At 40.5% G+C, this 13,339-nt stretch overlaps 1 protein-coding gene across 1 annotated transcript in view; it reads left to right on the top strand.

The window, feature by feature from the left end:
* Nucleotides 1–255: 255 nt before the first annotated feature.
* LOC108411015 (double C2-like domain-containing protein alpha) overlaps nucleotides 256–13,339 on the top strand; it is a 71,719-nt gene continuing 58,635 nt past the window's right edge. Inside the window, exon 1 of the mRNA XM_017682381.2 lies at nucleotides 256–646. The gene's annotated coding sequence lies outside the window, so the exon portion shown is untranslated. The remainder of the gene's footprint in view (nucleotides 647–13,339) is intronic.

Here is a 13,339-nt window from a genome sequence, read left to right as displayed (position 1 = left end):
AATGGCCATTTGGCACAAATCATGCCTTCGCCTGACATTTGAGGTGAGATGCTTAGGGGGGTATTAGTACATTTGATGTGCCACCAAACTGTCCCTTTAACATGGCACTGTTAAAAATACCCCCCAGCGGTGCATGTTGAGAGTGGAGTCCAAAGACAGCGCACAGGCGTGTTGGTCTCACAATGCTGCAGTGGGTGAGAGAGCAAAAGGGGGAGGGAGGAAAAGAAAGAGAGAGAGAGAGACAGAAGAAGGAAAAGAGAGAGAGAGAGAGATAGTCACTCGCATAACATCAGACGCATCACACACTCTCAAGGAATTTCTCTCTACCACCTTCTTTTTTCCTGTCGCTCCTCCCCCTCTTTTCACTTTTAATTTCTTCTGTCTATGTATTTCATCCCTCACTATCTCCGACGTCTCTCCCTGCTCAGCTTCACCTAAATTATAGATGCTGAAGCTGGATGAAGACTGCGTAGAAGCGTCCACTGTGCTCTCTCTCTCGCTCTCGCTCTCTCTCGCTCTCTCTCTCACACTGACTCGCTCATCTCTCTCTCATCCCACTTCCCTCCTTCCCACCTGTTAGTCCCAGTCCGTCTGGCGCGGAATTCCAGCCGTTTATGAGAACTTTCACGCTCAGGCTATCGCGCAGGTAAGAAAAGACCTTCTTGTGCTTCTCCGGCTGGGCTTTATTTCTTTTACTTATATTCTGTTCATCCACTGGTAAAGTGTGAATCAGTGTTTGAAGCAAAATCTGTGGCTTGTTTGCTTATTGTAGAGCCCAATTGATGGTCATTTGATTTTGTGGTCAAGAAAATAAGTCCAGTTAGTAACCAGAGGGGCAAGCCGGACTATCTGAGCATTACAAGTGTGATCACCAATATAAACACAAGACAACTATGACTTCACAAATGAGCCAAACCGCACAGCATTATGGGATATGGCAGCAACTGAGAGCTAAAGAGTCATAAACAATTGAATCATTAAAAAGAAAACATTAATTAAATTACAATTTAAGACTTTCCCTCAGGATTATTGTGATCATTTATTATTTATTTAGATAATTTGTATGAATATTCACGCTGGGTCACTAATCTTGTCTTAAAGTATGCCGCTTGCCTTCTGACTGAAATGAGTGAGAGAACATTTCTAATGGGGCTCAGTCACTCAGCAAACCACAGAATCCACAACAGAAAGAAGTCCGGATGCTGCTCCTGCATAAACTAATACTAATCCAATTAACTATCGCTCTGCCTGTTTTCCCCGTTTTGTACAGTAATACTTTATACTAATGCTGTTTGCTGTCTGGTGTCGACCAGAGGAGCGTTTTCCTTCTGAGTCTTGGTTCCTCTCAAGGTTTCTTCCTGTTGCTCTTAGGGAGTTTTAACTTGCGACTGTCGCCACTGGTGACGCTAATGGGGGGTCGGAACTGGATTTATATGTAAATCTGATTTGTGACAACACTTGTTGTGAAAAGCGCTATATAAATAAACTTTGCTTGCTTGCTTGCTTGTCCGCAGCTGAATAGAGGTGGACTTTATAACTGAATAGAAGTGGACTGTATAACCAAATAGAAGTGGACTCTATAACCGAATAGATGTGGACTTTACAATCAAATAGAGGTGGGGTCTATAACCAAATAAAGGTGGACTCTATAACCAAATAGGTGTGGACTTTATAACCCAATAGAGGTGGACTATACAATCAAACAGAGGTGGGGTCTATAACCAAATAGAGGTGGGGTCTATACCCGAATAGAGGTGGACTCTACAATCAAATAGAGGTGGACTCTACAATCAGATAGAGGTGGGGTCTATAATCAAATAGAGGTGGGGTCTATAACCAAATAGAGATGGACTCTAAAACTGGCTAGAAGCGAACTCTGAATAGGGATGGACTCCACTCCTAATTAGCGGTGGACAATACAATCTAATAGAGGTGGGGTCTATGACCAAATAGAGGTGGGGTCTGTAACCAAATAGAGGTGAGGTCTGTAACTGAATAGAGGTGGACTCTACAATCAAATAGAGGTGGGGTCTATAACCAAATAGAGGTGGGGTCTATAACCAAATAGAGGTGGGGTCTATAACCAAATAGAGGTGGAGTCTACAACCAGATATGGATGGAGTGTACAAGAGAACAGCGGTGGGCTCCACAACAGAATAGAGGTGCAAATCTATAGCTATTTACATCTTTCTATTCTCCAGCTTCTTATGGCTAACCTTTCTTCTGACTCCAGTAACTGACACATCTGGACGACGTCTTCACAAATGAGTTAGCGTATTTTATGGTATTAGCTCTATCTGATCCTCATGTTGAGTGCTCAGGCACTTGAGTCTACTGCTCTGTCTATCACTATTACACTTGAATGGGAAACCTCACCCTTTACAACATCTTGGCTAGCCAACTATCCAAAGTTGGGAACCAAACCAGTTGTTTCCAGTTCTGACAGCAGAGTTTTTTACGTTGATGGGTATCATGGTTAAGAATGGAATGGATCATCTTATTGCACGTTTTATATGTTATTGCACATTTTATATCATGAAATCGAACTGTATCCAATTCACAGCATGTATCATCTTACAACCTCCACAGGTAGTTTTTATCCACAGCAGCTTACGGTTTAATCATGTTACAGTAGTGGGTGAATGTAACGTTAAGAGTCTTGCCCAAGAACTCCTATTGGTGTGGCATGGGGTGCTTGCCTGGGCAGAGAACCCATTGCCCACTCCACTACAGCGCCTTGGTATAGCATGGCTGCTATAGTGCTCTAATCCCACATTATCTGCTAGTATTAGCGCCACAATACTGGATACAAGATGGATTTATTTGCTCACATTCTGTTCAGTTAATCTTTAATTTTGTCCCTTCTTGCTATTTAATGCACTTCCCTCTTCCCACCTGTGATGCCCGGCACACCTGTTTGCTCACTGTTTCTTCCCTGGACCTTGCTATTCTCCGGCTTGCCACAATTTCATGTCTTTTTCTCCCTGTCAGCTTCCATAAGCTGTTCTGTTGTCGTTGTTGTTGTTGTTTGGCACACTAGCATGAGTTGTCTGGTCAGCAACAAGCCTATGTGGTCAGTCACGCTCGTGTTTGCACACTGCGCACGCATGTTTTCAGCACGCTCACCTCTGTCAGTTTACTGTATTGTGACTGCTATGGCACCATTGTGACTATGAGGCTAAAGCACATTAGCATACACACATACACTTGAGTCATTTGTATAATTAGAAGCAGAGCACATCAGTAACAGGCTCGCGTATCTGACTCTCCACACTCGCGTATCTTACTCTCCTCCCTCACTTCCCTCTCTCGCTCTCTTTTTTGCCGTTGTCGTCTAAATATACTGGTGCATAATTGGCACCTGCTCACGTGGAGGTTGTAGATGAGTGAGATTTTCTCTATAATGAGGGGAAACGATGGAAATGACATCATATTCATAAAGTGTTCTTCTCAAAGGGAGATAGTTTGACTGATATAAGCAGAGTTCACACTGAAGGTAAAGCTGTAAGATTTAACAGCATGTTTTATCTATCTATCTATCTATCTATCTATCTATCTATCTATCTATCTATCTATCTATCTATCTATCTATCTATCTATCTATCTATCTGTCTATCTATCTATCTATCTATCTATCTGTCTGTCTGTCTGTCTGTCTATCCATCTATCTGTCTATCTATCCATCTTTCTGTCTATCTATCTATCTGTCTATCTCTCTCTGTCTGTCTATCCATCTTTCTGTCTGTCTATCTATCTATCTATCTATCTATCTATCTATCTATCTATCTATCTATCTATCTATCTATCTGTCTGTCTGTCTGTCTATCCATCTATCTGTCTATCTATCCATCTTTCTGTCTATCTATCTATCTGTCTATCTCTCTCTGTCTGTCTATCCATCTTTCTGTCTGTCTGTCTATCTATCCATCTTTCTGTCTATCTATCTATCTGTCTATCTCTCTCTGTCTGTCTATCTATCTATCTATCTATCTATCTATCTATCTATCTATCTATCTATCTATCTATCTGTCTATCTCTCTCTGTCTGTCTATCCATCTTTCTGTCTGTCTGTCTATCTATCCATCTTTCTGTCTGTCTATCTATCTATCTGTCTATCTCTCTCTGTCTGTCTATCCATCTTTCTATCTATCTATCTATCTATCTATCTATCTATCTATCTATCTATCTATCTATCTATCTATCTATCTGTCTGTCTGTCTGTCTGTCTGTCTGTCTATCCATCTTTCTGTCTATCTCTCTCTGTCTGTCTATCCATCTTTCTGTCTGTCTGTCTGTCTGTCTGTCTGTCTATCTATCTGCTTGCTGTAGAGCCAGTGTGACAACAAATGTCAACAAAACAAACTACTTCTTTTACATTGTTAGCCACACTTCTAGACAATGGTTTGCAACTTTAGTGGAAAGAAGGGCTAAACCAGAAAATGTGAATGTTAATGACATTCAATAATAAGAATAACTACTAATAATAGTTAATAATACATAAAATAATAAAAATATAATAATAATTGTGTTAATAACACAAAAACAACAAAATAACAAAAACACAAACAAACCATAATAATAATACAATTGCTAACCATAATACTGCCAATACAATAATAATAATAATAATAATAGTATGTTAACATTATTATAAACAAATAATTATGAAACAAAACAATACCAACAAAACAAATAAAATAATATTATTTTACTAGCAAAACAATTATAATAATTGAATAGTAACAATAATAACAGTAAATTAAATGGTAAAACAGTGAATTTTAGTAAAACAACATTGTTGTTTTTTTGTTATTATTATAACATTAAAAAGTTTTTCTTATTATTTATTATTGTTTATAAATATAATAAAATGATGTTTATTATAATAATAATGTTATTTTCATTATTGACAGTAGTAGTAGTAATTATAATAATAATGCTTGTTATATTGTGTTATCATAATATATTGATATATAATAAAAATGTAAAACATTAAATATTCACAATAATCATCACAAAAAATAATATACTTTTTGTTTTTAAATTGTGTATAACATTTTTGAGTATTACTGAATGTGTTTGGGGTTATTTGGATTATGAGAGGCAGAAAATGTACAACCAACTTCTAAGACTAAACCTTTTCTTTATATTTATAAATATACATATATGTATGTTTATACACACGCACACACACACACACACACATATATATATATATATATATATATATATATAAATATGATTAGAGCTAATAATAATATTAATATTAATGTAGTAATGTTAGTGTAAAATGTATATGTGAATAAGCATATGCAGTATATGAGCACGGTTTCTTCAGTTTTAAGCCTCCATAGTGCCTCCACTCTCAAATCTCATGCTCCACATACTTGTCCACTGTCACTCCATCTTTTTCATCCAGCCAAACCGACTTCAGATCATTCGCGTATTAAATTACAGATTTTTTCAGGGACCTCTTTGTAATATATATCTTTCATCCACATTTCTAACACTTCTACATCAACACTGACCCAGTGATACAGCTCTCACCTGGCTGAGGGACTCTGAGAGGCGTTTTGACAGGTAATGAAGACACCGATCATACGACATGTGGGGAAAACAAGCGCGAAGAGCAGAAAAGAGATTAAAGGAGAGTGAAGGAGTGTGAGGAGGGGAGGAGAGCAGGGAGCAACCGAGCAGGAAGATGAGTGTAATTAGAAGTGACTGAGAGAATGAGATGGAGAGGAGGAGAGTGGTGATAGTTGTGGGGGGGCTGCTTGATTTACATTGCTTTTCCCCAAGATACAGTCTGTCAGAATGTTTATGTCACACGGGACTAATGCAGCTCTGCAAACCACCAATTATATAAGAGCAGAAGTTTATTCATGGTTGAAGAGCTGTGTGTTGTTCTTGAAGACTTCTTATGCCTGTACATAACATGCCCTCGTCTGCTTGCCCTGGTCAGATCCCTGGCGCCAGTTTACAGTCCATTCCCTTACTTTATAATCGAGGGAAGTTTGTTGGATGAGCACTTGGAGATCAGCCATCTGGCACAAACTCCCTTCAACTTATTGCATCCCTTCCCTTTCCAAGTTTCCTGATGACAGGGAAAGGATTGTTCTGGACAGTGGAGGAGACGTAATGCCTCATAGATATATGGACCACAGAAGGCATTCAAGTTCAAAGTGGTTTATAAAAACTCTCAGTTGTCCTGCTTGAGTGTTTCTGTCCAAGAAAAAGTGTCGTATAGAAGAGCAAGATCGATCCACAGTTCAATAACAAACCCCTCCCTCAAACGAGCCCAAACTTAGTCCTGGGTGTGAACGTGTGAAAACGCCCTTAAGGACAGCACTGAAAGGGATGGTAGATGCTGTCATTGAGGATGCATGCAAAGATTCCATTGCAATGTCTTGCAATGTCTTGCAATCTTGCAAAATTATGACGTTCAAATAAAGTTATGACCAAAAACATTTAAACTGATGGCACTCTCTGTCCTAGGGTTTCAGTCACATGATTTTTCTGTTATTTGGGCCTCCCTGCTCTGCACAAACGTAGCTAGAGGTGAAAGATGGTTAATTACTAACCTTGCTCAGGAAGAGAAGAAACGTGACCTCAACAAAGACGATAAAATAGTCTGAGATCCTGATACAGTTCCCCCCGAACTCCTGATCCCAACGAAACTGGTGGAAAGCTGCCAAATCTGTGTTTTCCTGCTTTCATGCTTATATTGATCTCATACTCAGCCCCTCTCCCTGTTCTGGAGGGTCTCTCAGAGCATTTAAAAACACAGAAACCCACTGGCTCTTCACGTCAGGGTGGGTAAAGGATCCCATGGTGTTGCATAAAGAGGAGAAAAACTCTCATCATAGGAGGGAAACAGCATCAGCTCATTAACACGGATGTGATCAATGCAGAACTGTAGCTGATGTTAACAGTCGAGAGGTGAACAGTCAACAGTCAACGGAGCTGCAGACCACCGGTGTAACTTTACTCTCTGTTTCTGGAGATTTAAATGACGTTTGAATGGAGAAACATAAGTGTTAATATCAGATTGAATGTCATGGGACAGAAACGATGTCGTGTCTCAACAGACGTGATTCTGTAAGTTTGCCGGTGCAGTTAGTTTAGAGTTCAGCTCCAGTCCTGAAACCCCTGCCCTGCATAACTGTGGCTTCCCTGGTTAAAATACCTGATATTATCAGATGATTAATCTCTTCTTGAGCTGAACGAGGTGTGAACAGCAGAGAAAAACACTAAACTATACAGTGCAGGGGCTCAAGACTGAATTAAAGGTCTGTATAGTCGCACATCATTCTCAGCTTCCGTTGCATCTTGCAGGTGAGTCATTCAGCAAAGTGAAGGCGTCGGACAGCGCAGTCACTCCCTGATTCAGCCCTCAAAAAGGCAGCGACTACACAGTGTGATGTCACACGAAACATGAGAATTCTCACTGTTTTAATCTATTTCAGATTTCATTTACTAGATAATATGTACTTGTGATCTCCTGAGTGGTGAAACGGTCAAAGCATTGGCCCTCATCATCACGAGATCATGAGCTTGATCCCTAGTGATGATTACACCCAGCCATGGCTGGGGGTTCAACACAGCACACAGTTGTCCTTGCTCTCTGGGTGGGTAGGATAGCTCTCTGCCCCCCCCTCAATCAACGCTAAGTGACCAGAAGAGGATGGGTTCCTCTCTTGGGCCAGGGTCCCTCTCAAGGTTTCATCCTATTATGACTAGGGATTTTTTAATTGCCATAGTCGCCTCTGGCTTGCTCATGGAGGGGCCTGGTCCCAGATTTAGTTCCTTACGTCTATACATGGCCTCCATCTTTATTTTTCCTTTATTTTCTCTTTATTCTTTTGATAACCCTTCCATAAACTGCTTTCCTTCCACAAACTGATTCCTTCTATACGCTGCTTTGAGACAACACTATTTGTAAAAAGCGCTATACAAATTAATGTTGTTGTTGTTTGCCAGCCAGGACATCTGTTAGCTGATGTAACAGAACTGGCGGTTGGTGCTTTCCTCCAAGCGCGCTCAGTTGTCAAGTGACGTTGCGTTAGCGTCAGTTCAAAAGGATGTGGTGGTACTTTACGGGACTCGGAGGAGGCCTGTGCTAGCTTTCGGTTTCTAGCACTGGTGGTGTCAAGTGAAAAATGACGTTTTCTTTGGGAAAATTCCAATAAAACAAAGCCATTTAAGACCCTGAGAATATAAAGCTGTTTCCAAAATCACCTGGGATACACAAGGCACTTTCTTAGAAAATTCACTCAGGAAAATAAAGGGCCTGTGGGAACGCGGACCCTAGGGATCCCATTAGCATGCTAAAAGCTAGCAACAACAATAAGAAAGAGCACCACAGTTTTAAAGCAAAGTTTACAGCCTCACAAATTAATTATTCATCAAATTTATGTCCTATATACAGTGCTGTGCGAAAGTCTTAGGCCCCCAAAACACATTTTCAAAATCTATTTATTTGTGTAGTTTGTGTTCATTTGCTGAGAAAAGTGTTAATATTTGAATAAACAAAATTAATAGAATATAAATATATAATTAAATAGTGATTTTCTGGATGTTTGTGTGTTTGTTTAACCATTTTCAAGCCTCTCCTCGAGGAAGCCCAGTATTATATGTAGTTAAAAAGCAGCTCCTGGTTTGACCAATCATTTTTACATTTTATGGCATTTTGGCTGAGGCTCTTATCCAGAGCGACTTACAATTTGATCAATTTACACATGTAGGCCAAGGTGGTGTTAGGAGTCTTGCCCAAGGACTCTTATTGGTATAGTGCAGGGTGTTTACCCTGGTGGGGATTGAACCCCAGTCTACAGTGTAGAAGGCAGAGGTGTTAACCACTACACTAACCAACCACAATCAGTGCTTCAGTAAATTGAGCTCATGATGTAATTGATGATTTTAATGAGTCTCTGTGTCGGCTGTGAAGATGTCAAGGAAAAATATGGACCCAAGAAATTCTTGTTACTTTTTATTGTTTTTGTTTATTTGAATTATGAATACGACTTTATTCTAATGTGTATTGTGATAAACTCACTGCTGAGGTCAATTGTTGAAAAATTTGCTTAGATGCCTAAAACTTTCGCAAAATACTGCATATATATATATATCAGACTTCTCGAAGAAATAGTTCACATTACAAAGTCTAGCTAGCTAGGCTAAAAAGCTGAGGGGGAATCGAAAAACAGAGCTAAAACAAAGCTGCGGTGTTCATTTTAGGGTTGTTGTGATGGAGATCAGTTCTGATGGGGCAACTTTAATACTTGTGCTAGGACTCCAATTAACATCTTTCTGAATGAGGTGATAACTCCTTTAGCTTCGATATTTAGTGTAGCCTCATAGAGACGCTGCACTGCTAAGAGAAATGATGGCAGAGATCCATAATGTCACCTTAGCATCTTGCCCCATTTCATTAAAGAGGCGTTTTAAACCATTCAGTCAACCCATTAACCTCCACCTTTTCAACGTGTTGCTCTTTGTCTTTAGCCACTGCTGTCCTTCTCGCTGAGCGCTACGCAGTGGAGCCGATAAACCCTCTGCCTGTGATGATCCTGAGATGCGCCGATTGCTTTCTGCATGTGTAATTATGTGAAGCCATTACACCAAGGCAAGATTTACTGACCATAAAAACAAAGATTGTTCTTATCTATCACCTCAGACTCGGCTGAGCTAATTGAGGGCAAATGACGGAGGACGTCGCTACGCTTCCAACAAAGCCAAGGCTTTACATATGCTGTACATGGTATCATCCTTCCGAGGTCCTTTGAAAGTCAGAAATTCACATTATCTGTAATGGAGACTTCATTGTTCTTATATTTTCAGTCACACTCCCCTCCGATGCTTGGAAAAGCATTCTGGGGCTCTACTTTCACACTGTCTTTCTCTTTCATCTGTCACAGCTCTCGTGTATACAGGATACTACCTGCTCCAAGTGGTTTGCTGCAAGTCTTTTCATTCAAGCTTTTAGTGACCATCTGTCCTTCCCTTCCTTCCCTGAAAGTGCAGTCGGCACAATGTGACTGCTAATGAGTCATAAATATTGCTTTCAGCGTTAGCTAGTCTCGCATCAACGAGTAAGAAAGCCGTCTTTTTTTTTTTCCCCGTGAAATGAGCTGCTGGACAACTTAACTGTTTCACTCGCAGACGGTGTGACTTTCTTCATGGAAAGTTTCAGTGGAAAGTTATTTAATAGTATTCTTTCATTCTCTCAGCATGCTAGCATGTGATCGGCCTTGTGTGCAAACTTGGATTATGGCCAAAATTTTCACGTTTTAACTCTTTTAGTCTGTCTTTATCAGTCCGTTTTTATTCACAAAGCCTTGCTTTTCTCCCCGGCAGTGAGTGAGTTTACATGCACTCAATAACCCAATCATAATCAGATTTCTGCAGTTATCTGATTATTCAGATGGTCGTGTAAACACTCGGATTTCTTAGATCAGAGTAAGGTCTATAAATCCGATTAAGAAATCCAATAAAGAGGCTGGATTTTAGCTCAGTAATCAGATTTCTCAGTGCTGTGAACTCTTACTCTGATTTCTTTCCGATTTCTCAGTCTGAGCATGTGCAAAAACAGATGGCAGTAAGGGAAATAAGAGAGCAGCGTTACCACAGTGGGTGGGTCTCTGGGTGGGTAGGATGGCACCCTGCCCCCACCAGTCCAATGCTAGCCAGTGCAGATGTCTGTTAACTGACCTAGCAGAACTGTCAGTTCGCGTTGTCCTCCAAGCACATTCAGCTGTCCAATGATGTTGTGTTAGTGGCGGTTCGACAAGATGCTAGCCTGTGCTAGCTTTTGCTCTCCTACAGCTGGTAGTATTGTGGGATTGGGGTGTCCTAACTAGTGGATGGAACTGGATACATCTAAACTGGGGAGAAAATGGAAAAGAAGAGTTTCCTCATCAGCTGCTTTACACTGACATGAGTTCAGCTGCCGTGCTACTACAGAGCACGTGTCTATATGGGTCTTCCTGTCTTTTTGACTTTTTTCGGCTTTGCAAGATTCACCAGCTTAGACTGACCCAGCTTTGCTACTCACTGAAATTCACGCTGACAAGCTGCTAACAGGTCCTCCTCTCACGATTGATGAGTAGAATGTGTCCAGAAGGCTAACACAGTTATTGGCTAAGACTGCTGAGGACTGTGAGTGCCTCTGGACTCAGCAGGCCAAACATTGTAAAATGCAAATTCCTCCTTTTTTCCTTTTAAATCTGTGTATTGTGTAAACTGTCAAACACTAAAAAGTTGCAAGGCTAAAGTCAGTTTCTCAATCGTCAGCTTGTTTGAATTCTCCTGTTCCACATTAGATGGTGCAGCGGTTACATTCTGGCACCTCAGGTACAATTTAAGGTGGATCAGGGAAGTTCAAATAAGAAGCTGGTGAATGAGAAGCGACTTTAACCTCGTAAGAACGGCTCTACTTTTGCAGAAAAGTTTACTGCCAGAGATGCGAGAAAAGCTGGGCAAAATGAACACATTCTGAGACATATTTACAGCCAAGATGATATGTTGTGGCCAAACATCGTAAAAGGCAAATTCCTTCTTTTGTTCCTTTTAAATCTGTGTATTTAAATGATTTAATATGTACAAATATGCAAAGTGATTTGATGTGAAATCTGCCATTTTAAAGTCAGAGCTGTTTACAATGGTGGTGATAGGAACCAGACGGCAAGAGTGGGGCGTGATTTCCTCTCTCTCAAAGGCGAAAGCTGTAAGTGCTGTTTTCTGTCAGGTCTTGCAGGTGGTTGTTAGAAGTCACATTTTCTGTTGTTTTTAATCAGTTTTTGAACTTTCTCTTTCATTATGTAAATAGATTACCTTATATCTAATCTCCTCTGGCTTGTCCAGTGATCATCCTGCAACAACACACTATCTCAGCATTATACACACTTAAGCAAGATGGCTCTTCAGGGGTTTGAAGTGAAGTGGTCTTATAGAATCATGAACACTCACTTTGCACTTTGAAAGGTTCTTCAGATTAATGGAGAAGGTGCTTTAGATAGTTCTTTTGGAAAGGGTTCCGAAACACGTGAAGCACCACTTCACGTCTTACTACCGCTAACACATTGTCATTGGACAGCTCAACACGCTTAGAGGAGAATGCTTACTGCTTATTCTGTTACATGAGTGAACAGACACTTGCGTGGCTAGCTTTATGCTGAGTGATGGCAGGAAAGGGAGGAGGAGAGAGGCCAGTATGCCCCGTTGGACTGCTCGAATGGTTGTGGTATTGCCAGGGATCAAACTTGGGATCTCCCGGTGAAAGCGCCAACACTCACATGGTTACAGATCATTACAGGAATTGATTTTTTATGTGACCATAGTGTAGAATACACACAGGAGATCCAATCTGAGCGGTGTTGTGGTGTGTTTCAACCCAAATTATGCTAGCAGTAGGAGAGAGAACCACGGTTGTAAAGCTTCTGTGCAGAAAACCCTGAGCCCTCTGTTCCGTTTAACAGTAGTGAGCAGTGAGATCCTCAATTCCAGACCAGACGTTTCTGTCTAGCACACATTATGAGGCCAGATGAGCTGCTGTGACTGCCTCTCTTCAGGGTGCCAGTGCTCTTTCCACAACTGATCTGTGTCAGCTGATATGGTGCTCATTCAGGACCTGAGGCATCATTAATAACACCGTCCATTCAGATTTAAATATAAAATGCATAGTTTCAGGACATTTTCCCCACACTCAGATTAAGCCCAAATTTATGCAATCGTGAAATACCTTTGGCATTGCAATTTAATCCAAGACTAAGCATAATCCAAAGTTGTCCTCATATGAAAATTTGCTTAAGTAAAGCAGTAAAGCATGGTTCAGTCAAGGTTCAAATCTACATAATATTCACCTTTAACCACACTGTGTTGTTAATCTCTCTCAAATGTTGTTTAGTTAGTATTTGAGATTACTTAAACCTCAGTGCAGTTTGGTCCAAACTTGGTCAAACAAAGGCAGGGGTCGGCAACGCATGGCTCAGGAGCTGCATGCGGCCCTTTCACTATCCTGTTGTGGCTCCACAGCTGAATTAGATTAATAGGTAATAATAAAATAATCCTCCTTTACAGTAAAATAAAGCTCTGCTGATCGTTCAACACAGTTTAACAGTAAATGGTCTTAAATGCTGGAGTTAATGTAGAACTGCTGATTCACGCTTTAACCCTGAAGATCAGCGCAGACTCCTGGTCACCTTGGCAACATGGACAACAGTCTCCCCCATCTAGTAGCTAACAAAATGGCAAAGAGAGAGATTTAAGACGAACGTCAATAATTTAGAGACGAATGGATTTATTCACATTTATGATCATTGCAGCTGGTTTCCTGATACGT

Source organism: Pygocentrus nattereri, chromosome 13 (assembly GCF_015220715.1).
Source record: "Pygocentrus nattereri isolate fPygNat1 chromosome 13, fPygNat1.pri, whole genome shotgun sequence".
In the NCBI taxonomy this organism is placed as follows: domain Eukaryota; kingdom Metazoa; phylum Chordata; class Actinopteri; order Characiformes; family Serrasalmidae; genus Pygocentrus; species Pygocentrus nattereri.
The sequence above is the reverse complement of the archived record's forward strand: the minus strand, read 5'-3'. Positions and strand labels throughout refer to the sequence as shown.